The following is a 25,725-nucleotide window of genomic DNA, read 5'->3' on the forward strand; positions in this document are numbered from 1 at the left end:
AAAAAAAAAAAACTGAACTGAACTGAGAAAAACCCCAGTGCGGCGCTGATGGAGCTGTGCGACGTTTGATAGACTGGGTTGGTGGGGAGCGGCGGAGCCGCAGCGTGCTGGGAAAACTTCTGCTGTCTGAACCTGGGGGGCGGGGGGAGGGGTTCGGACAAAAGGATGTGAGATCGTCACTAAGCCGGCTTAAAGTACAGTCGGGTGTCTGGGAGTTTGCACACTCCGACACTCCGACTCAGTCGGTGGGATGCGGCGGCGGCGGGGGTGGGGGTGGGGGGTGGCCTCCGCCGACAGTCGTCCCTTCGAGTGGCCGCCGTCGCACAAAGACCCCCCTCTCGGCCCACCTCGCGCCCCAGAGAACCAGCGGAGGGAAAAGAAGACACCCCCCCCCACCACCACCACCACCACCACCGCTCCCCAAGAGTCGGGAGCTAGAAGAGAAAGAGAGTGAGAGGTGGGGGGGCGGGAGGGGTCGTAGGGGGCTAAGAGACAGACCAGATGTGTCTTTTGTTTAGGTTCGAGCCGAGCGGAAAGGAAGGGTGTAGGAGTTAGGAGGAGAGCTCGCGAGCAAGACGGAGAGCAAAAGGGGAGCAAGTGGGAGTGAGTGGATTTTTCTCCCTTTTTGTTAAGAGGGGACGACTGTAATGAAACCAAAGCAGAGGGCCCCGTGTGTGTGTGTGTGTGTGTGTGTGTGTGTGTGTGTGTGTGTGTGTGTGTGTGTGTGGGGAGGGGGGTGCCGGGGTTGAGGGCTGCGCCATACAGTATGTGATTACCTACCAGCAAAAAAACCACACTCATTATACTAATTGCTACAATGGTCCCGGCGGTTGTGGGGGGGGGGGGCGTGGGGCGGGGGGGGCTGATGGTGGGTCGGGGGGGGCTGATGGTGGGTCGGGGGGGGGCTGCATTGTTAACATTTGTTAGGCTCATTGACTCCAGGATTCATGGTGTCTGTCATTACGGGGCCGCTGCCACCTCCCTCTGGGCCTTTAGTCGCACAGGAACTAATAATCCTGGGAGAGACGGCTTCCTCTTCTCCTCCTTCTTCTTCTTTCTTTCTCCTCTTCTTCTTCTTCTTCCTCTCTCCTCTTCTTCTTCCTCTCCTTTTACTCTTCTTCTCCTTCTTCTTCTTCTTCCTTTCTCCTCTTCTTCTTCCTCTCCTTTTTCCTCTTCTTCTCCTTTCTCTTCTTCTTCTTCTTCTTCTCCTTCATCCTCCTCTTCTCCTTCCTCCTCCTCTTCTCCACCTTCCTCTCCCTCTTTACAAAATTCACCTTTGCGAATCATCCCCCCCCCCCGCCCAGCCGATGCGCAATGCCGCGCACGTGCGCGCGCACGTGCCAACATGTGTTGGCCGTCCTGGGAGCCCTGGCAAAGCAGGCAACCAAAACAGGAGCGCGGAGGCCGACGGTTGGAAGACGAGGGGCCGTCCCTGCGTCGCAGCGGCCGCAACATCGCTTCTATACTCGAGCTTTCAACAGCTTGAGTCCATATTTCACTCTGTGCCTGTGTGCGTGTGTGTGTGTGTGAGCAGATGACTGATATGACAGTTCCAACATGTGCGACTCGATGGTGACGCACGCACCAAACTGGCGCGGCTCCTCAATCTGTTGAGCGCGGCAACCAAATTACAAAAAAATAAGTAAATAAATCGACCCAATTTGTTTTTAAATTATTTTATCTTTTGATCGGGGGTGGGGGGGTTGTCGCCAGTTGTGATCACCAATATGCTCGGTCAGTTTGTTTGTGTAACATTCACAGCGCTGATGTCTTTAGCAGGAAATGAAAGACTAAGTAGCTAAACCCCATTTTCGACCACACCGTCGTCTGGTGTGTGCGTGCATGCGTGCTTACAAACTCACAAACTCCTCGCCCCGAGCGTCCCGTCAGGCTGGGCCCTGCTATCAGTCATCCTCCAGCAATGATCTGCATCATTTGTTTGTTACTCGCTGGCCAGGGAGTTGCTGCTTTTTACAAATTGCAACTGAGAAAAACCGCAGAGCGGACGAGGAGGTGGGGGGACGTCGGGAGGGTGGGGGAAGGGGTAGGGGGAGGGGGTGGGTGGGGCGCACAGCCTGGTGTAGGTGGCTGCCCCGGTTTGCGCTGTGTCACTTCCACCTCCTCCCCCTCCTCCCCCTCCTCCTCCTCCTCTGAGGCCTCAGAACGGCAAATTAACTGCAAACAATGAGTTTGTTGGCAGAGTTTCGGATCAGTTAGCGTCACGCAGGAAGACGCAACAGTTGACTTTGCTTCTGTGACTTGAAGCCAAAAACGCTTCAGGTCAGTGTAGTATTTCAATAGTGTCTGGGATGCTGTTATGAGATATGCAGATACTTATGCATATACTGTATATATATATATATATATATATATATATATATATATATGTATATATATATATATATATATATATATATATATATATATATATATATGTGTGTGTGTGTGTGTGCTGATGAATAAAAGTATTAAAATGACACAAGCTAAACCGGTTCAGACCTACATTAACAAGCTTTTGCAATGTTTTTTTTTTTTTAATGTAAAAAAAACTTTGCATAACTAAGCAGCTGATTGACCCGATTGGTTGATTTTAAACTTCCAAGACTCAAATTCTTTTATTGTCACAAAGCGCAACTAAATTTTGGGGGGAGAAAAAAATAGGAATATCCTGGCAATTTTTTTTATTAGTATAGTTTGATATAGAAATATGTCCAGTATAAATAAATAAATTTTTTAAAAAAAAAGGTATAAGAGATTGTTGTTGACAGTCTTTGTCACAAACTGGCTATACTTATTCCCTCCAGCTCCCAGTGAAAAAGGAGCTGCTGGCGGCGAGCTCGCCGTCGCTGTTGCTGTTGCTTCTCGCGCTTTTGGCTGTTTATTCCCCGTCTCCGGGCCAGAGGAAAACCCAGGGAAGCTGCCGGTCTGGCCGAGGTGGCGGCCGCCTGCTGACACGCGCAGCCAAAGCAAATGAGCGCGAGGCGAGAGTCCGCCCTCGCCTGTCTTTTGGAAGCGTTTTTTTTTTTTTTTTTTTTTTTTTTTTTCTCTCTCTCTCTCCGCTCGCTACACCACTCGCGGGGGAAGCTAGCTTGGAAAAGGGGAGGGAATTCCCTCCAAGCGCTCCCGGGCCGGCTGATCCGTGTCTGACTGGGACGGGCTGCGCGCGTAATGAAGGCCAGTGACCCCTGTCGAGTGTCAGGTGGTCGCCGCACAGGTCAGAAATAGCAGCAGGGGCTATTAAGGATAGCGAGGGGGTGGGATTAGTATGACATGTGCTCTTGCTACCGCTTAGCTTAACGTTAAAGAAACATTAGATCATATCAGCGCAGGTGCCTATTGGAAAAGTTATGTATGTCATATGTACAGAGTAATGCTGATGAATAAATGCATTCAAATATAACAAGCTAGCTAAACCGTTGCAGACAAACAAGCTTTTGCAAAGCTTTTATTTTTAACATTAGAAACCTTTGCATAACTGGTTGATTTACTGACCGATTGATTGATCTTAAAGTTAAAGAGTGTGCGTGTGTGTTTGTAAATACTGTAGATATATATATATATATATATATATATTTATATATTCACACACACACACACACACACACACACACAGGGTCTCCGGGTCTGTTTTCTCGCTGAGGGCTGACGGGCTCGCGGGTCATATCTGCTTTCCTCCGCTGCTGGCAGTTCACCCTCGTCCAACTACCCCCTCCTACCTCCCCACCCCCCACCCCCGCTTGGCCCACCGCGCTGCATACTCCCCGGGTCAGGGCTAAACCGCAGGGGCCTGACGAGTCAGACCACACACGCGCTCGGTGGCGAGGAGAGGAGAGGAGAGGAGAGGAGAGGAGAGGAGGAAGACGGTGAGCGAGGTCGGAAAAGAAGAGAGGCAGCAGCCATTTCTGTCTCTCTTCTCTTTCCCCGTTTCGGGGGGGCTGTCATAGAAATAAAAAAAAACCATAAGAAATTGCGATTCTCGTCGCGACCCGGGCTGACCTCTACGTCTCCCCCCCCCACATGAAGCGCAAGGCAGGAATGTTTTAGTTGGGGGAGGGGGGGGGGGCTTTTACCTTCTAAACCAGCCCCCCCCCCTCCAGAAAAACTGCTGTGTGCAGATCTCTGCTCTCCGGTCGCAGAGCTTTATCTTAATCTCCCAGTCGAGGTCCCAAATTTTTTTTCCATGAAAACCAAATGTGTCGGGCTCGGGGCCGCCGAGGAGGAAACTCCTCCGCCGTGTGCTGAGACAAAGAGGCGCTGTCGCTGGGAAGAGTTGAAGGAGAGCAGTACGCAGCAGAGTTCAGTTCACTTTAAAGAGGCGTCGGGTCATCTCAGCTCGAGCGCCAATTTGAAAAGGTTACCTATGTTTACGCAGAGCAGGCCCAAATAAAGTATGCACACTTCGGCAGAAGAAACCTGCAGAAGTTTGAGGCCAGCGGCCTCCACCGCTGTGAGCACCTCTTGTACCTGCAGAGGTCAGAGGTCACTCGTATCAATCTTGTGACGTCTGAATAGAGTTGGCTTTGAAGTCTTTGAAGGCAAGTTCTTCTTTTCCAGATGTGTACATACATTATTTTGGCTGACTGTATAAATATATATATATATATATATATATATATATATATATATATATATATGTATATATATACATATATATGAATATTCTGTAACGAAGGAAGAAAACTAAATGCGCTGCATTGAAGTGCTTGATTATTAAGATCGGGAAGTTTGAAGGCTTTTCTATCGCCGCCGCCGTTTGTAACAGACAACAATTTTTTTTTTTAATCGCGAAAAAAAACAAAACTGTTTACTCGCGCCATGCCTCGTTTGATGAGGCTCCATTTGATTTGTTAGGACAATGAGGCCATTAAAATAGTTTCGGCACGGCACGCATTGGGATAGTTTTTCTTTTCCTCCGAGGCTACAACGGTTTAATTTGAAGCGGCTCAACGGCGAAATGGAACGTTAAAGATTGATTAGGCCAAACAAACGTGTGTGTGTGTGTGTGTGTGTGTGTGTGTGTGTGTGTGTGTGTGTGTGTGTGTGTGTGTGTGTGTGTGTGTGTGTGTGCGTGTGTGCGTGTGTGCGTGTGTGTGTGTGTGTGTGTGTGCGTGTGTGTGTGCGTGTTTGCTTTGCCTGCGCTCTCCGACAGAGACGTCGGCGGTGAGAAATTGTTCACTTGTTTCTCGCGTCTTCCGTGGCGGTGATGACAGCTGAGACCTGCCCGCCCGCCCACTCCCTCCCTCCCTTCTTCAGTGGCACGTGGGGGGGGGGGGGGGGGGGGTTGGGGGTTGTGGCGGAGGTGGGGGTGGGGTGGGGCTCCCATGCACGGTGCATTTAAGTGGCTTCTGGGAGGCCCTGAAGCGTGCCGAAAGGTCAGAGGTTACAACAACTGGGGCCTCTTTGGACCTCCCCACCCCTCTTCTTCTACCCTTTTAAACACACACACACACTTACTTATGCACGCACACACACACACACACACACCCTTTTATGTCGGGGCCACAGATCACTTCCAGACCCCCCCCCCCAGACGCACTAGGCCAAAACTCATGTTATCCAGCGCTCACTCCTACATATTTGCATGTTGTTTGTCTTGCAATGCAAACATACACACACACACGCGTGCACGCCCACACATCCGCGCACACAAACGTTCTCCTGTGTTGCAATATCTTTATTAAACCGCGAGCGATTCTTCCCAGCGCCTCCTCCAAAGACGTGCGTCACCACACACGCGTCTACACCTTTTCAATGGGCCAATTGTCTTTTCTTCTTCTTCTTCTCCTTCTCCTTCTCCTTCTTCTTCTACTTCTTCGCCTGCCTGGGGCTGCACACTGCGAGTTCGCCACTCCTGCCCTTTGCTCCGTCGCGTTCCGTCCCCTGGAGCTTTTCCTCGCCTTCCCTCACACGGCGTAGCTGCGTTTCAGTGACGGTTTTTCGCAAAATTAAAAGCCATCGTTCAAAACTTTCGACCAGGTGCAGTCGCGATTTGCGGGTGTCTTTCCTTTGGATTGCGTGAAGCGCATGAGCCGTAATTCTCCTATCGGAATCGCACCTCTCGTCTGCCTCACCTGTCGGAAAGCAGCAGAGGACCGGCCGTCCATCCCTCCGCAACATTCTTCCCCTTCCGACGTCCGGCTTTCAGCTTCTCCCCAGGGAGGTTGTTCGCTCGCTTCACACCGCTCCTTTCCCCTCCTCTCGGCTAAACATCTGTTTCCAGTGAAGGCCGAGAAAAGCAGGAAGTTGAACTCTTAAAATTAATTAGCGCATTACTAAACGCTTTAGTTAGAAAAGGGGGCCCTCGACGGACCCCGACCCCCACCCCCCCTCCCATATCCCCGCCGGGTACCTCAGCCCCACTTATTTCAGAGGGTCCACCGAGCCCCCCCGCTAGTCCCCCTCCGCCCCCCCGAGTCCCAGGGGGCCGGTTTATCACCAAGGACCAATTAGAGTAGAAAGTGAGGTCGCTGACCTCCTGTCAGGCCTCATCGGCTCCCGTGTCACCTGACAGGGGCCATGCCACTGCAGGGAGAGGAAGCTGCTTGCGGGGGAGGGGCAGTCGCTAGCTGCGTCTCCATGACAGCTTTTCGCAAAATAAAAGCGGTATTTTCGGAAAGTTCGCCCAAGTACAATTGCGATTTGCAGGCGTTTCCATTCAATGGTGTGAAGCGCTTAAGCCGTAATACTTGTAAAATCCCGACCCTCGAGATTTACGAGAATTACGTTGCTTTTGTTTGTTCATGTTTGTTTGCTGCCAAGAATGGTTGTTTTTTGTTTTTTTTTCACTTGGAAGTGAACTGGTCACTCGTAAATGCGTTTCCATTACACTTTTATACATGTATATATAAAACAATTTGTACGTGTATGTATTTCATACATGTACCTCTATATCAGTGCGTCTGAAAAACCACCTCATGAGAGCGTAAAAAACCTTTTAGCGAGTTTTGCGCAATCCCAGGGGTCATGGAAACGCATCTGCTGACGACACTACGCCACGCTAACTTCATTCCTTGCACCTGTGCAACGCCTGCAGTGCACGGTGCACTCGCTTACAATGTTGATCCTTGTTACGCTCTGCTCAGTGCCGTGGTCACGCCTCAACCCTTTATCTGGAAATTCAAGGGGGAAAAAAAACACAAGTGTGTGTGTGTGTGTGTGTGTGTAGGAAGTGAGACTGAACGCATTATCAGCCAGACAGTGGAAAAAAAAACAAAAAACAGAAAAACCCTTCTCGACCAGATAGTGTAAACTACAACAACTTCTTGATTAGCGAAAGATCAACAGTGTGTCATCATCATCAACATCTCAGCTCTGTGACATTTACACAATATTATCCTACACCCTCAAAGCTAATATTTGCTAATTTTGCGCTAATTGCCACGGAGGGTATCTTGGACTGGATTAAGTTGTGTTTGGTTTGTGTTTCGTCAAAAAAAAAAAAAAAAAGCAACGACGTTAAAGTCAGCGTGATATCATTTCTGTACAGAATAATTGGACTGGAAACTCTTTTACACAGTTTGTGCCCGTATTAAAGTGAGTCGTCTGTGTCACCAGCTGCCGCCACACTTAACGCCCATCACATCCACAATGTTTTCTGGGACCACGATGCTAACGTCACCCTTTTTCCTTCTCTCCCCCTCCTTCATGTCATTGCTGCCGACTTCCTGCCGTCCCCAACTACAGGTAAGACCCGACGATGTGACAAACTGAATTTAACCGACTGTTAAAAACCCTCCGAGCTTTCCCAAATGTCTCCCATTTGTTTCTTCTTATTTTCTTCCAAAAAAAAAAAAAAAAAAAAAATCACTCATTTCAAGGAACAATGAAACACCTTTCAGGCTGTCTTTTCTCTTCACACTTCTTTCGAGATCGTCTCTGAGACAACGCCGGCCGCTTTTGTTCCGCACAATTAACACGTGCGACGGAACGTGTAGCCCCGCGTGCCGTCGTCGGGAGGGTGTTTGAGCGGACGAATGCGCACGCTGGGAGAACCTGCTGCAGGCCGAACAATCGACTCTTTCATTTCAAAATAATTTGCGCGTATTGCGCAAGAAAAGGCCTCTCGCTTAACCCTCAACATGTTGGTGGGTTGTTTTGGGTTTTTTTTTTTATGAAATGAAATGCAGCTTCCTTTCTTTTTTTTTTCTTTTTTTTTTGAAAATTTAAAATCAGCTTTCTTTGCTTTATGATGATATTGTTATTATTTACTTTGAATCAGACGCTGTTCGCGAGCGTTCCTTTTTTTTTCTTCTTTTTTTTTTTTTTTTACAAACTCCGTCTTTTTGCCCGATTGCTCTGCTCTGCGCGGCGCCGTTGCCAACAATAAGTGCAATGGTGTGAAACTGCTGGCAGGACATGCACGGCCTTGCCCGTGTGCCTGCATTGGCAAAAAAAAACCTCAATAACAATATCGCCAAAGCGAAACGTGTTGCACTGTGGCGCTCGTGGTTTGCCAAGTACTCCACATGGCCACTTTTAACCTCGGCTTATTCTTCCCAGCCGCAGTGTTTTGCTACTCTGACCCCGGCAGTTCTTCCTCATGTGTTTTTTTTTTTGTTTTTTTTTACACCAAAGGCATAATTTCTCTTTAAAATGAAAAAAGTCTGATTTAAAAAATCTTATGGCCATATTGCCTGTTGGCGTTTTTTTATGTGTGGTCAAAATACATATATATGCTTTATTTCTATCTGGAGAAAGGGGTGCTAGCTAACAAGCTATGCTTCTTCTTACTCCTTTTCCAATATGTCACTTGTTTTCTTTTCTGTTTTTTTCATTTTCCTTCCTTAAATTTCCTTTCTGTATTCTCTTATGTGAAGCAATTGCCTTATAGCAGTTAGGAAGCGTTGTCAAATTTGCATATTCGAAACAAATTTAACTAGGTCAGTACTTTCTCTGCTTTTCCCAACAGTCCGACTGTTGGTTCTGATTCGACCCGTGCACTTCACACCTTCATATTAACAGCAACCAGAGACGTTCTATTTTTCCTCTCCAACATTCAGACTGGAGACCTGAGCTGCTTCCTGTTGCCCTGCGTGCTGCTGCAGCAGACACAACACCCTGACTCGCAGGCTCTCACTCCTCCTCTCCTTCTGTCAAGTCCAAACCCCAACAACACCTTCATTTGCTCTGTCGCCCCCTCCGCCCCTCCTCGCCCTGCTATCCTCCATCTCTCCGCCTACCAATTCCTCTCCCTCCACCTTTTTGCCCCCCACCACCTCCTCCTCCTCCTCCCGACGCTCGTTCTCAATTCTCCACCGTCTCCCGTTACTCCCGGCTCCTCCCGGCTCCTCCCCCCGTAACATTGGGGCTTATCTCAGCCCATCTCTCCCAGGCTCCCCGGCTTGTTTCTCCTCCCCCTTTTCGCTGCTTCCCTTTCTAGACCCGCCGCCCAGGTCTCTTCACGGCTGTTTACCTCCATCGTTCCACCAGATGGTTTGTGTTAGAACTCCACTTTTGACAGCTTGGCTGATTCCCCCCGCCCCCTCGACTCCCCCGTCGCCCCTGATATTATTTTAACATCAAGGCAATTGCTCCGACCTGGAGGCGAACAGAAAAGGGACGAATGACGGTGTTGAAAGGAAGTTAAAATCGCGAGAAATCCTGGCTTGTTACGAGTGGGCATGTTAACAATTAATCGGTTATCGATTGTTGACTCAATATTTAATCGATTAAATCAAATTAGTCGCAATTAATTGAAAGTTTTTTGCACAGGGTTTTTTTTGTTAAAGGGTGTGGGTGTATACCTGTGTGCCTAGAACAAGTTACTTTTAAGCAACTTTTAAAACATTTTTTTTTTTTTGAAATGTGACCCATTAGAAGTCAACTTAAAGTCAGAGGAAAAATGTTTAGGTAGTTTTTACTGTTATCTAATGTAAAAACGGGTCACATTGAACCCTCAACATTATTTAAGGGTTAAATAATGCGTTCCTTACACATTTGTTTTTTCGATCGGTAATCGATTAATCGATAATTTGCATCCCTAGTTACGAGTCACCACTGAGCCACCGCTGGTTCAGTTCCCCTCTTTCCTTCTTTTTTTTTTAGGCATCCAAAATGAAAAAAAAAGGCACATGCGTACACTGTAATATTGATTCAAATCACATCTGTTAGGGTGATTTCATCCACCCCCTCTCCCTCTGCGCCATGTCTTTTGGGAGAGAGAGAGAGAGAGAGAGAGAGAGAGAGAGAGAGAGAGAGAGAGAGAGAGAGAGAGAGAGAGAGAGAGAGAGAGAGAGAGAGAGAGAGAGAGAGAGAGAGAGAGAGAGAGAGAGAGAGAGAGAGAGAGAGAGAGACTTGTTGGCCTCTAATCAGATAGTTTATCTGCTGCTGCGTCGTCGTCCTGCTTCCAGGAAGGAAGTGAGCAGCATATGTGTCTGTGGCTTTCCTTCGCTGACTGGACCGTTGCTGGGGCCTTGAGTAGTGGAGAGGGGGGGGGGGAACAAAAAGAAATGATGTCTGGCTATACTGCGCGAGCGTAATTGATTAGTCGTTGGCGGGGCGTCGTTCCGCCCCCCCCACCCCAACCCCCACACCCCAGCCCACCGATGTGGAACTGCAGCAGCAGATTGAGGCCTCGCGTCCTCAAGGTCCACACCTTCTCCAAACGTGGACTCTCATTCGTCCGCGTTTGCCTTTGGTCCACGTCCAGAAGAGAAAGACCCGGACTCCTCACTTTAATTTCTTTGGCCCCCACCGCAGCCTGTTGGTCCGACTCTTTATTTTATTTTAAAATGGAGGAGGAGAGGAGAGGAGGGGGGGATCCAAAAATCGAATTCTCTTGTACCCGCCGCCTCGGCTAGCGCCACCTATCGGACACTGTGAAACGCAAGTTATCAGAGGCTCTGAGGTGGATTCTCACTTGCTCCCTTTTCTTCTTCTGCTTTTTTCAACGTCTTGCCGCGGAATCACAGGGCGAGACTGGTGTGGTGATGTCAGTGGGCACACGCAGCTCTGCTTTTGCTCCACACTCCCTGTTTGACCCCCCCCCCCGCCCCCCCTCCCCCAACCCCCACCCCTCCCTCCCCTCCAGTTTGCGGCGGCGGGGTGTTTAATCTTACGCCGCAGCTGTATGATTTCCAGCTAGCCGCTCGCGTCGTCGCTCTGATTACAGCGCCACCGCCGCTCATTTGGCGGCGAGGCCCCGCAGGCAGGCAGGCTGAGCAGGGCCGCCTGACGTTATGTTCCCACTGTCTCCTCCCCCCTCCGTCTCCTCCCCTCGCTCTGCCGCCTCTCGCTCCGTTCCCTCCCCAAAGAACCGCAAACAATAAAGCCTCTGTTACATCGAACCCTCCTCACGTGTTTCCCTTTCTCCCGCTCTGTCTCTCTTTACTCACTTGTTGCTCGCTCCCTCTCTCTCTCTCTCTCTCTCTCTCCCACCCTCACTCGCCCGCCCTCTCATAACATCGTGGCTGTTTGGGTTCCTCCGTCCTCGGCCCTGTTACTCATCTCTCTGGGGGTGTTCTGGGAGTTGTTTGTGGGTTTGGCCCACACCAACCAAAAAAAAAAAAAAAAAAAAGAAAAGAAAAGGAAAAAAAAAAAAGCCCATACAAATACACACGCACATACACACACACACACCACTAACTGTCCCACTCCAAACCGTTGACAGTAACGATTAGCATCTCATAACAGCTTAGATTGCGAGTGCGTTTGTCTGCTTGGCGCGCGTGTTAGCAGGACCGCGCAGGACCGCGGCAGTGGCATTTTACCACACTTTGCAGCCGCAGTAGCAGCAGCAGTGGCATCAACAGCGGCGGCAGCAGCAGCAGCAGTAGCAGCAGCAGCAGCAGTGGCATCAGGACAAGCAAACAGATTTGGCCTAATCTTCCCCTAATGAGATTGGTCCCTCATTCCTCCGTCTTTACGGGAGCGGCGAGCCGGCGGCCGAGCGGGCCGAGCCGACGCTCTGCGGCAGGTCTGCACAGGGAGAAAGCACCTACCAAACACCCCAACATCCCAACCCCCCCCGCACCTAAAATACATAGGGGGTCGGACCGGTAAAAGCACAGCATAATAATACTTTAAAAACTTTTTTTTTTTTTTTTTTTTTTAATAGCAACAACTCTTGGAGCACCCTGCATCCACTTTTCTCTTTTTCAACAGAGACATTTGGCAAATAGTAGACATGTTCGATCCCAGGCCGGGTCATACCAAAGACTGTAACAATGGTACCCATTGCCTCCCTGCTTGGCACTCAGTATTCGGGGTTGGAATTGGGGGGGGGGGGGGGGGGGAGGTTAGATCACCCAGTGAGTGATTCCCGGGCCCGGCACCGCTGCTGCCCACTGCTCCCTCAGGGGATGATGGGTCAAATGCGGAGAACTCATTTCTCATCCTTTGGGATGTGACCATCACTGGGACTTGTAACTTCAATAGGGTCGGTAGAAGGACATTGTCGCTTCGGACCGGCTGTTCTTGGGCTTTCTTGCTCAGCCCCGCTATTAACTCTTTGTTTTTGCGTAGCAGAAACGCTATTGCCAGACAAGCGGTCGGCTAGCCTTATCAGCCTGTTAGCCCGTCGCTCAGCTAGATTCTGATAGATGCCGGCAAAGCGGAGAGAGTTTTTTTTTTTTTATTCCGATCCGAGTCGTCGTGTCTGATCTCTTCGCGAGTTTGATATTTGATCTCCAGCCGGTTGCGGTTGACTGTCTCTCTCTCGGGCGGACCGGTCGGCCCTGTCGCAGGGAACGGCGAGCGGCACCGCTGAAGTCTTCTTGAGTACACAGTCAGTTTTGGCCAACCGGGTCCCGCCGACTTCTGCTCTCGTCTACCGTGTCGGTGCCCTTGATGTGAGAAACCCTGAACTGAGTCACCAACGTGTATTTTATTTATTTATTTTTTTCTTACCACATTTACGGCATCCAGCTGCATCCCATCCGGAGCCACACAAACTCTTGAAGAATATTCGCACTTATTTTAAGTTCGGGGACTTGCAGCCTCGCTCCAGGCTGTTTTAGGTTTTATTTTTGGTCTTTGTTGCCATCTGTTGCTCTCCGGTTTTTAGAATAGAAAAGAATAGAACGCCCTTATTAATCCTACCTTGGGGAAATTTGCTAATTACAGCAACAAAAAGTAGTGCAAAGAGAGGGGACATATTATATAAAGAAGATATTTACATGTTATGGGCAGTTTGATTATTTACAGTTATCTACATTTTGTCTTTCTTTCTTTCTTTCTTTCTTTCTTTCTGTCTTTCTGTCTTTCTTTCTTTCTTAGCTTCACCCTCTCTGTGCCAGGAACACGCATGCGACGCAGTCATAATAGTGGGGTTAGGGAGCGCGGGCCGAGCACTGTACAGTGTTTTTACTCCATGCAGGGGGATGTCAAACTTTTGTTATTAAATTTAGACCACAGCCTGAAACAGCCCCCCACCCGCACCCCTCCCCTCCGCTCCGCTTCAAGCGGCACTCAAATTGCTGCGAGCCCACAGGAGAAGTCCACACGTCCGCGCGCACACACACACACACACACACACACTTCTGTGCACGCACACAGACTTCCACTGTATGCGCTCTGTTACACGAGCGCGTACATACGTATGCAAAGGCGCACGCTCTGAGGCAGGGGTTACTGGGTACATTCTCAGAAAGAATGGGAAAAAAAAAAGAAAGAAAGAAAAAGACAGGAATGACCTCACTGGAGCCATGAGAAGGCTACGTACAGAATGAGAAGCAGGCGGAGGGGAAAGCGGGGTAGAAAGTAAAGAGAGACATAATGTCACATGAGAGAGAGAGAGTGTGTGTGTGTGTGTGTGCGTGTTTGTGCGTGTGTGTGTGTGTGTGTGTGTGACGCACATTTATTTTCATGTAAGCCGATAGGCCCGCTGATGATCAGCTTTCATCTCCTGCACACTGATGAGCAAAGTAAACGTCCTTGACACGTGTTGATGCACTCGGCTGCACCGGCTGCGAGGCCGTCTGCGCGCCTGCAGGCGCGGCCGTTTCGTTTTGTTTGAGGCGAGACCCGGCGCGCGTGACACGACTCGAGTGTGTCGCAGTTGCGAGTGGGGTTACTTCACGGAGTAGTATTAGGAACCGTAATAAGCCGTAAAATCGAGTCTTTCTGCCGGTCGAAGCCTCCTTGAGTCACTTTCAGGAGCTGTTGACTTTAAGGGGGAGGGACGCAACGGGGTTTTTTTAATTATTTTTTTTTTTATTTATTTTACAACGTACGAACGGGAAATTCCGATGTTTGCACAGTGCCTGATTCAAATAATTGAACAGGAGCTCTCACAAGGAAGTTTTGCACAAGAGGCTTTCCCAAGAAAAAATTGCAAATTCCCCCCTTGAATTAAAGCTTTATGTTGCCGAAAAATCTTCAATTCTGAACAATTAAAAAAAAAAAAAAAAATAGAAATGATCCCCCATCCAATGGAAGTCCTCCTCCAAACCAATATGCCGCTCTTCAATTTGGCACGGGCAGTGTTTAGGCCCGAACGTCGAGTGTTTTTCCTTTTTCTCAAAACGAATGATGTCGATGTCTGGCGGTAATTCTGCCACATAAATGCACCACTTCTGGTTTCCCCCTTTAGCACAATTAACGAGCGCACAGCAACCCCCGTATTTTCCACGTCGCCGAGATGACACCCAAATGATTGTCTTGTTAAAACCTCTCCGGGAACACCCTCCATCTGCACTATACGGTGCCTTTAGGGTCCGTCAACGTATACGATCCTCGGGGGGATACTTACTGCCCCGCTGTGTCTGAAATTAGCCCCGGATAATCACATCCTTCTGCGCTAGCAGCCACGCCATGCCGCTAGCCCGTTTTACACCCCATTTACCCAGAAGAGAGGGACTTGCGTCAGCGAGACCCCTCCTGCTCGGAGGCCCCTGTGGCCTTCGCTGGTCGGAATGGACGGCCGGAGAGAGAGGGACTCGCTATCTGGCAACCCCCCCCCCCCCCGCCACCGCCACCGCATCTTTTCAAACCAGTGCCCGAAACTTAAGAGTGTGTAAATTAGGCCTTACACAGGAAGAGAACGCACACAAAAAAAAAAGCCTGTCTGATGAAGAGCTTTCCTCCCCAAAAAAGTCTCGCTCTTTCTTTGGATGTTGTCTTTTGTCGGGAATGACAGATTGCGGAGGACACTTCTGCCCGTCTCTCTCCACCGCTCTGTCTGCTCCCTCCCCCCTCCCCCGCCCCTCCAAATCTCCCACACTCCCCCCCCCTCCGTACGCACCATTATTGTGTCTTAAATCTCCGTTTCCGCCTGATTTTGCCTGAAAGGTGATAGAGGAGGCTCTCGCTACAGATGAGAGGAGACGTTCTATAGATGAAAGGAGCTGTGCAGAATCAACACGTTAGCCAACGCCGCTGTCACACCGCCCCTCTCCAACCCTCTTTCACCGCCACCACCCCCCTCCCCCTGCCCAAGAGTGAAACTGTGATGCAACGCACCCGTATGTATCATAAAGGGAGACAGAGTGCAACATGTGAACATATTTCACCAATGGGGAGGAGAAGGAGCGAGCGGATGAATAGCGCGAGCTAGCGCCTGTTAGCACAGCCGTTCACCAACTGGTGGAGTCTCAGGGCCCGCAATTTTTAATTTTTTTTACGTACAATGAAGTCACGACCCGAATTTAAAACAAAAACCGCTAGCCCACTTTCTGCCATGTCTAGTCTCTAGATTGAATTGAATTGAATTGAATTGAATTGTAATAAATGCCCAACGTTTTCTCTATAAATGTCTGTATTTTAAAATCAGCCCAATCGAAACAGCTCCGTGACCCAAAAGTGGGTCCCGCCCCACCAGTTGGGAAACACCGCGTTCGACCATGTCTCCTGACGGGAATCAGTCGCAACCCCCCCCACCCCCACCCCCACCCCCCCTCCAGGCACGACGTGTATATGTCATATCATATTCGCGTCCAAAGACTCGGTGTTTTGTGTTTACGCGGCCGTGTGGCCAGCGTCGGCGCTGCGGCGCGAACAGACCGACCTGCAACAAAACGATGTTTGCTCGTGTTTAACCACAGCGGCGTTGAGAATATATACTGTACATACGTGCTCGCCCTCTCTCTCTCTCTCTCTCTCTCTCTCTCTCTCACACAGACTAGCACTCGCACACTCGCAGCTTGCTGTGGTGTCCTGCGCTTGTGTGGCCCAGTGCTGGGATGTGAAGTGAAGCAGGAAATGTGTGAGCCATGAAGGCATGTGTTTATGCTGGCTGCAGTCGCCCACCACCAGCCAGAGGGAAAACAGACACCAGCGCCGCTCCGTTTATGCCTCATCTTCTCCCCTCCTCCTCCTCCTCCTCCTCCTCCTCGTCCTCCTTCTCCTCCTCCTCCTTATCCAAACTTTTCAGCCAGATCCCTTTCTCACCTCTGCGTCTCCAAGATCCCATCATTCAATTTGTACTTCTCTCACCGTTTTGTCCCCTTTCCTCATTATTCATCCCCTTTTACTGGCACATCTCCCGCGTTCCGCCGCTGAAAAGTGAGCTGCTAACCGCAGAGAAGATTCTAAACAAGCTTCTTTTTTTTTCTTTTTTTTTTTGGTCAGCAAGTTTTTACATTTTACAGTTTGAAGACTGCACGTTGGCTGTTATTCACAAAGTGGGGAGTGGGGGCGTTTCAGAAACAAAGCTGAGAGAAAGAAAACACTGTACAGCAGCAAAAGTAAGCCCCAGTGGGGAGTCTGGACTGGTTATTAAGATACAAACAGACTCTTCAAAATAAAACAATGAGCAGACATTCAAAAGACGGCTCGAGGTGCACTCACGCAGCATTAATATATTGTATATTTAATATCAGCAGAAGTATGCTTGGAGAACTCGGCCATATTGCACTTTGTGGTTGGCCGTGGCCCTGAATCAACAGTCGACCGACAGACTTGTTTTTCCTCAAGGTTTGGAGGGAGTAGCGCTTCGGACAGCGAAGGGGAGCGCAGCTGAACAGCTCTCGGTGTTCCTGTTTGTTAGATAAGTGCATTAACTTAATCACTGCCCGGTGTTCCCCACGCTCGCGCGCGTGATAATGTGCGCGCGTTGCGGCGACCTGACGGCGATTGTTAAGATTGCCATCTGCCTTCTGGTGAGGGTTAGGTGTCAGAGTCTGGGAGAAGCGGCGGCGGCGGCGGCGGCAGCAACAGGAATGCACAGTAGCATATGCTAACCATTTCAAACAATTTGACTTATTCGCAATCTGCCTTGACCTGGAACAATTGGGGATAAATTGGTGGAGAGGAAAATCATACATTGTGGTGCCACTGGGTATTTATGCTGGCTGGATCTCATAACGCACACTGCCGTAGCTCACCACCTGCGGTAGAAAAAAAAAACAACCTTCATGCCACGGGCAGAAAAGCCATTTCCAAGTTGTTTTCAGCTCGGAAAAATACTCTGACGCTGTTTGTTTGTCAGTCCTTGTTTTAAGGGGGGAAACCCGACACAAACAGTAAAAAAAAAAAAAAAGAAAAATGGGACTGCTGAAAATGACCAGGGACATAATGGATTGCGATCTGCAACCCGTTGGTTACGGTCGTCAAATGACGATGATTTATTTCCCCCAACTTTCTAAAGTAATTATTCAAGATTTTTATGTGCAAGACTTCCTCTCTGAAGTTGTAACGCTGTGTGTTTCCCCCGGTCTGTTTAAGCTGCTAATCAGCTCGAAGGGGGAACTCTTTTTCTTCCAGGCATGACATCTCGCCGGGAGATGTCTTGGACTTGCGGGAATCAAAGTGAGAACAAAAACAGGCTAATAACAAGCTAATAAAACAGACTAATAACAAGCGAATAGAAATAATCACTAATAAACAAACTAGTAATGAACACAATCCCTTAAACACTGCTACAATTCCTTGACTAAACCTGAAGTGTGCCTTACTCTGCATTATGGAATTTCAACCTTTTAAGGGAGAAATATCGTATTTCCGACTATTTCAAGAGAGCTAATTCCACTAATGAATCCGTCCAGTGGACACGACCTTCCTCATAGAACCTGCCTTTGAGAGTGTTCACCGTCTCTAACCTCATCCGTTCATTCACTCCGAGGCCAAGACTGCAGACGACTCTGTCACAAGGCCACAGAACCTGAGGCGTGATTTACGAGGTGCCCGAGATGAATCGCGATAACATCAGTGATGTTGCTGATATTAATAAGGTCTGGAAGAGCTGGGAACGACTCTGTCTCTGTCTGTGTTATCTGTTTGTCTCATTCGCACATCATTATGTGTTGGAGAGGAGTTTTTGACCTTCCTCCTGTGGCTTGTTGCCTGGGAGAACGTAAGGAGGGGGCCGGGGGGGGGGGGGGGTGTTTAAGTACAGTACATTAATAAAGTGTTCAGTTTGAGTACATGAAAGAGGGGAAAACGGCTAGCCTCCTACATGTTGAGAGAGCAAGATTAACAAACTGTTGAGTTTCCGAAAGGTCCGTTGACGTTTCGCACAATCAGAGACTCCAACAAAATCTCGGGTCGGGACGGACGGGCTATATTTGTCTAACCCTGAGGTTGACGTTTCCAAAATGTGCCTCGGCATAGATGATGGTCAGAGAGAGAGAGAGAGAGAGAGAGAGACGAAGGCAGCTTTTCATCCTCCGCCTACCTGCGCCACCTCTCTTTCCTTGGACCTCCCCGCACTCTGCGCTCTATATATCACCATTGGTGGCGAGCTATTGATAGAGATGGGGACTCAGTCGGGCGCAGACAGGGATACGGGATCACCGGCAGCTGCGCGGGTCATCCCGGGAGCCCGGCTGCGCTCAATGTCAGTGGGATCTGCGAGGCTAAGTCCCAGTGAGCGTGTGGATCCCGGTGATTGAGTGATTGAGCGATTGAGCGCTTAGTGTTTTGAGCCTGCGGACAGCCCAAACAAGTTAATCCCCACCCCCACGATCACTAACACCACCACCCCCCACCCCCCACTCCCACCCCCATGCCTAACTCCCTGCGTAGAGGGCGGGAGAGGCAAATTCAGAGGCCAGGCTTAAAAAAAAAATAAATAAAAAAGCTCCTTAATGATTTAATCAGTGGAGATATTTATTTGCTGTAATGCGAGGTTGCCCTCTCGACCCCGCGCACTCTGTACAGGCCTCGCGAGACCCCACACTGATGTGAACGCCGGACTTTGTGATTATGGGGCTGGATTAAAAGCTGAGGTTGTGCTTTTTTGATTGGGGACAGAATCTGAGCCGGAGGTCAGCCTCGCTTGATTGGATGATCCTTTATGGAAAGAGGAGATCCACTTAGTGTTGGTAGGCATGCAACTGGAAATACCGCCAGCGCTCTTTCACACTGTCCAGACGATGGGGGGCAGAAAACTGCCCCCATAGTCTGCTGTACCAGTGTTTTATTTTTTTCCTGTTTGGGTTTTGTTGTTAGTGTAGACTCAAGAGACTCAATCAGTGCTGCAAATGAACTAGCTGCCTTTCTATTACCCCTAGAATTGCGCAAAACCTAAATATTGCAATAAAAAAAACAGGTAATGGAAACACCTACATTTCGAAAAACCTCTCAAATATCGCTAAAAGGTTCTCATGAGGTGGTTTTTCAGACGTATTGATATGGAGGTATATCGCAAAAGTGTAATGGAAACACTTTCTTTGCATTTACGCGTCAGCGGACGTGACGTACGTGGTCACCTGACCAGTTCACTTCAAGTGAAACTGGCGAGTTATGTTTGGACGAGAACGCCGAGAAGTAATCAAAGAGAAAAATAGAACGATTCTTGACAACAAACAAACGTAAACAAAGAAAAGCAAACGTAATTCTCGAGATTTCACGATCGCAATTGTACTTTGTTGCTTTTATTTTGCTAAAAACTGTAATAGAAACGCAGCTATTGACCGCCAACTGAATTACTTGCATGGCAATAGAGGTTCCTTACTACAGCACATTTAAAAAAAATATCCCTTTTTCCTTTCTTTCTTGCAACTATCGTGGTCTTGCTTTTTAGTCCGTACACTAACCAGCTCCTGCCTGAAAGTCATAGTTTTGTGGTCGTCAGTTACTAACTTAAGCCACTAGCATCTCCATTGGAAGCCACTATTTTGGGCAGCAAGGTTCCATCTAGTTGGCTAATTAAATTGCCACATGAATACGCGAGAAGGCACCTTCAACTTAAATTATTCCTTAAGTGTAAAGCTGAAATTAAAGCTTCTTGGCTGTATGTGTATTGGACATGTTGACATAACAATGGCTTGATGTTGTCCCAACATATTTTCTTGATTGAAACCCAGAACAAAAAAAAAAAAGAGAAAAGGTTTTGCACTGCTACCTTGACCATTGGTTGCGAAAACCTTGACCCCAACTGCACCACTCCCAGTGTCAAATGCTTGACAAAGTACATTTTTTGTGGTTTGGTTGATTTCACTTGCTTTGCCCTGAGTGGCTCACATGGCTAGTGAATTACCCCCGAAGTCGGAGTGTTTATTTTGCCTGTCTGTGTGTATGTGTGAGTGTGGGGTGGTGGGGCGTATTGGGGGGGTATTTATGCTCAGCAAAGCACGTTTATGTCTTTTGTCTCAGCTGCTAAACCAAAATTATTCAAGAGTGTACATCCCTGGGAAATCCTGTCACTTTACTGCACCAGTGGCATACTGTGCCAGTATGGCAATTTGCGGGATAGATGGTTAAAAGCTAAACATTCAAGAGTTTTTCTCTGCGTTTCTTAGCTTAGAGGCTAAGCTAAGTCGACTTGCGTTGCGTACACTGAACGCTGTGGTCCATCCTAGAGTAAGAGTACCACGCATGCGTTGGGTATATAAGGTATTTCTCAATTAAGTGCGAATTGATCCAGCTGCGATCTGTTGTTGTAAGAATGAGAGAGAGAGAGAGAGAGAGAGAGGGAGAGGGAGAGAGAGAGATGGACTTGGCCATGACCAGAGATGCAGCAGGTCGGGCCGGCGGGTGAATCCTAACCGCTTCCAGAGACCGAGACACCAGAGATAGCGGAGATGTCTTGATTAGACATCAAAGAGACACTAAACAGCCCTGGCTCTCAGTCCATGAGGTCTTCCGCCGCCGGGGCACCAGGACACCCAGTGCATTCAGCACATGGAGGAAATTCTAGTGTAAAAGCCTTTGTGGAAAATCTCACAGGCGGCGATCGTGAAAATTGCCACCTGTTTTTCCTCACTGACGTTGATCTTGGCTTTCCTGGCCCTTATTTAAAATAGTGCTGACTCGGCGCGTTGATTTGGAATAATCAGGGACTCGCTACCAGGGGCCAAGTTGTTACACACTCTTGTTCAATGTCACAATCCCCGTCCTGTGTGTTCCATTTAACTGAGGGCGCAAAGTAATGGAGACAGACCTGGGAAAGAGCCTTGCCAGAGTGCCCCCCTGAAGGTGTGGGGACGAGGAAGAGGAGAAAATACGAGGGGGAAAGAGAGGGGAAATGGAAAAATAGCTCACTTTTGAGATTGTACCAATTGCTTTCAGGAGCCCATTTCTGCAGAAAGCATTAGCAGTCCAACTAAGATCTCTTTTCCTCATTTTTTGCCCCCCCACCCCCACCCCCCCCCTTTTTGTCTTATGATCCCACCAGTGTGACCATTGGTGAGGTCCTTCCTGCAGTATGTTTGCCTTCAGTTTGCGAGAGCCTTCTCCCACAACACCCACGGTGCTGTGAACCCGCTCAAGACCATTCAGGGACCTGAGTTGCCGCTATGTTGAATAACAGAAACGTCCTTTTTTTTCTTAAACAAACCAATAGCTGAGCGCCAGACATTGTGCTAAGTTGAAATATTACAGTGCTGCAATTTATGCATGGACTTTTTTGATTCCAATGGAAACGCATTTAAATATTCAAATGTGTGTATATTGCTTTGATAAACGTATTGTAACATACTGTAGCTAGTGTATTATATCTCTAGTGGGACTGGTGTCATATTACCATATTCCTCTCGCACCAACGCACAGTTGAAGTTGTTGAATACTGCAATTTAGTATTAACAACTCTAGAGCAATTTTCAGGCAATACGTCCGTATGGCTTAAAAGGATAAGAGCCCCTTTTTCATTTCTCAGACGGTGACCATTAATTAAACTGGCAAAAGAAGCTGGTCTGGCTAGCTAGGCCCACGGCTGCCACGCTTTCCATCGCAAGCCAATAAATTGTTGAGGTAATTTTAAAGCTGTAATTTTTAAGTAGGCAAACTTTAAAGTTTTTCAAGAAAAGCACACAAGTTAGTCACCAAAGGTTTTGTGCGTAGGTAAGAATGTCGCAATCATTCAATGGCATAAAAACTGCATCTGATATTAGACAGTGCGGATACTGTATAACAAGGCCGTAATGCGGCAAATTCTTGAAAGTTAAGGCCGTCACCAAATTTTGGAAATGGTCCTTTATCTTGGTAAGTTTTCATAATTTTCTGCAACTAACTGCAAGTTTTAACCAAATGGGTACTTGCCAAGGAATTTGATCTGAGGTGTTTAGTTTGGAGGGGATTTCTGAACAGTGAGAAAATTTACCTTTGATGCGCGGATGTTTTTTCAGCCTCCCATAATGTTCGATTTGGTCATTACTCCTTTATTAAAAATACCAGCTTGTTTTGTCTTCATGTTTGGAAATTAACTTTAGGAATGAATTGCATAACTCCCAAATTCTAAGAAATTCTAATGTGACTATTCTAAAATAGTTATTTAAAAAGTTATTTTTCCTTAAAAGTCAAGTGCTTCGTTCTCTAACAACTTCACGAGACATTTGTCGCACCGTCACAAATTGTTAAGAATGCTTCACCGACATCAAATAAATATTAGTTGGCGCATACAAAATAAAGCAATGGAAAATTCCAAACGCGCCGGCTGTGCTCTGTTTTCAGTTACGCCACACCCCTTCAGAAGTTTCAATCTTTGTATTTTGTACTTTCTATTAATATTTTTTCCATATGAAAACATTTAGAAAGTGTGGCCTCAACCCTGTGTGCTTTATAGACTTCTTGAATTTTGGGGACGAGGAAACTCTCCTGGCTCCAATAAATAGATATTTGGCTCTTTCTTTTTTTGGCTCCGTGTCCACTTTCTGATGAGACGAACGAGTTCCAGCCAAAATCTTCATTTCCCCGAGGAGTCGGACTCACTTGAATGCGATAAAAAAAAAAAAAGAAAAAAAGGAGGGAAAAGAAAGAACGAAATATAATTACCCAGGCGGCAGCGATTGCTTGTAACATAAAATTACCTCTCAAGAGTATATTGTATTACATTCAATTTCTTAATCCCACATCACAGTCGGCGCTGCCTCCGATGGCTCCGCGAGCTCTCGAGATCTTCTGACCTCTGACTGGAGATGATGAGTGCAGCAGAGACAGGCCCTGCGTCACCGTGGGCTGCAAACACCCCGGGGGGATGCAAGGAGATACAGGATGACCGAGCAGGCCCACGAGCACCGCCGGCTTCCCTCGGTGGGGCCAATAGAGAGCCGAGCGGGGAAGTGGTAACTTCTTAGATGACTGACAAGCTCTTGCCGCCTCTCGGGCGGGCGGATCTGATCGTACCAGCGCGGCAAGTGCGTACATCTGGAAATGGCATATCAGTTTTGGCCGCAGAGGAGCTCATTAGCCGCAGCGGCTAAGGTCTTCATTTTGGCACCGCCGCACGACCAGATGTGGCATTGCTGGAAAGATTCCGGCTCACAATGCTCAAATGTGCGGAGCCACTCGGTAGTCGTGAAAGTCCTCTGTCTTTGGTGCCAACTCTTAAGACCGCTTCAGCAGATCCATCATGCAGTCGGCGGGGTGGGGGGGCGGGGGGGAATCTCATGTTTGCCTTCTATTGCCTTCTGCTCGGCTCTTTGTTTGCCCGGTGCTTAGCGTTTCAACGTTAGCCTTGCATTTTTGTGTAGGTGTGGAGAGCGACCCACATCTGCAAGGGCTTTTTTTTTTTTTTCTCTCTCTCTCCTTTTTCTTTTTCCTCTCGGGCTGCGGAATTTGAATCTCAGGCAAAATATACATGCTCCTTCATCAAGCGCGGGCGGCCACAGTCAAGGGGAGGCAGTGGGAAAAGAAGTGGAGACAGCGGGATGACCAGTACTCTGTTCTTCCTCACAGTAATTTCACTGGAAGATAAGTGGAATCACATGTTGGCAGCGGTTCTAGGGAGGAAGATGGAGCAGGAGGGAAGGGGAGAAGAGGGAAGCTTTAGCATGATGCTGGAGGTGGGGAGGAGCAGGCCAAGGCCGCTCAGTCTGATGATAAGTTCATTTTTTTCTCTCCACGAGTGCCAGACGGAACTTCAACTCTCGGGGCTTCCATTTAGTATTGTTGGGCCTTCGTGTCCACTATTAATGATTGAACTTGCACCACTTTGCGGAACAGTTTGTAGCAATAACAGAACCGAGTCAGTCGATTAGTGCCTCATCCATGTTATGGCCCCAGACGTAATTCACTCGTTGCATGTTTGACAAGTAACACAGATGATTTGCCAATGTGGATTCCTCAGTAATACTTTTATACTCTCTTGGCACCGGCCAGCTGCACCTGCGTGTTCTCGTGCTCTATACGCGCAGAGCTGTATGCAGACGTTAATGCTCGTCTCCGGCCATTAAACTCTTTCCAAGGGAAACTTGGATGCCTTATGACCGGGCAAGAGAAAAATGCAGCAACAGTTTCTTAAAGGACGATTAGTGTACCATATTATGCCCATTTTTTTTGGGGGGGGGGCCGGGGCGGGGTTATTTCTCCTCCAAAGGCGTAGCCTGGGGGTAATTAATTATCCAGAAAACTATTTAGACCTCCAGAATGCAACATACTTCGCTCTCTGCGCAACAGCGCCCAGTTTGAGCTCCAAGCGAGTTGTTGTGTTGGGCCTTTCACATGTTGAAAAAAGGGACAATCTCTTGTCACCGACCTAGGAGACCTGTCAGCGATGTACCACTGCCCCAAGTGATGTTTCTGTTATGTTATAGGACTGTAAAACGGCACACATACCGACAACTGCGTCAGAGCAGAGCTAGGTGTCCACCAAACATGGACTGAAAAATAAGAATGAATTAAGACTTCTTAGGCCAATGATTGGCCTTGTAACGAGTACAGGCAAATCCTGAGCCAAGATCAATTCAGAAATGAAGATCTAAAGTGTAAAAACTGGTTGTAAGTGTGTGATGTGTAAAATGAAGATAATCAAACTCCCAACAATGTCGCATCGTCAACTACTGACGGAATGATTAACACAGAACGGCCCAACAACAGTTCCCTCCAAGCGTGGGCCCCAGTCAGTCCTTCTGCTCCTGCAGCCGCGTCAAACAAGCCCGAGACGATCAACTTTCAGGGAGCGTCCCTCCGTCTCTCCCTCCATTCCTCCTTCCCTCTCTCCCTCCCTCCCTCCCTCCGCCGGGCCGTCTCCGTTGTCACCCGACACAAATCTCCACCTGCCTCCCTCCGGATCGCCGCCGCGGCAACACAACACTGCGGCTCGTTTTACCTGACTTCTGCAGACGTTACACAGCGCGCGCACATCATCGCAGCCCGGCCCTCCCTCCGGCTCTTTGTTCGCCCTTCCTTGGACGCCGGCCAGCGACGACTGGCGGCGTGCGCGATCTACGCCAGCGTCATTTAAGCCCCTCCACCGCCGCCACCACCCCGCCCCCGGCCCTTTTGATCTTCTTCTTCTTCATCCCTTATTCTCTCCATTCTTAAATTTGCTCCGCTCGCTGGCCCTTAATCCGCAGAGAGGTAGAGAACAATCCGTGCCCCAGTCTAAGTGGCTTGATATCATTATGACGTTAAGATGTTTTGCAAAAAAAAAAAAACAGAACAACTTTCCCTCCTCTTTCATCTCGCCGT

At 48.5% G+C, this 25,725-nt stretch overlaps 1 protein-coding gene across 15 annotated transcripts in view; it reads left to right on the plus strand.

Moving 5' to 3' along the window:
* Positions 1-25,725, plus strand: part of nfixb (nuclear factor I/Xb) — a 148,872-nt gene that overhangs the window by 64,454 nt on the left and 58,693 nt on the right. The window lies entirely within an intron of this gene.

This window comes from Nelusetta ayraudi, unplaced genomic scaffold (genome assembly GCF_046127955.1).
Source record: "Nelusetta ayraudi isolate G7.1 ecotype Tasmania unplaced genomic scaffold, CSIRO-AGI_Nayr_v1 ptg000034l, whole genome shotgun sequence".
Lineage (NCBI taxonomy): Eukaryota > Metazoa > Chordata > Actinopteri > Tetraodontiformes > Monacanthidae > Nelusetta > Nelusetta ayraudi.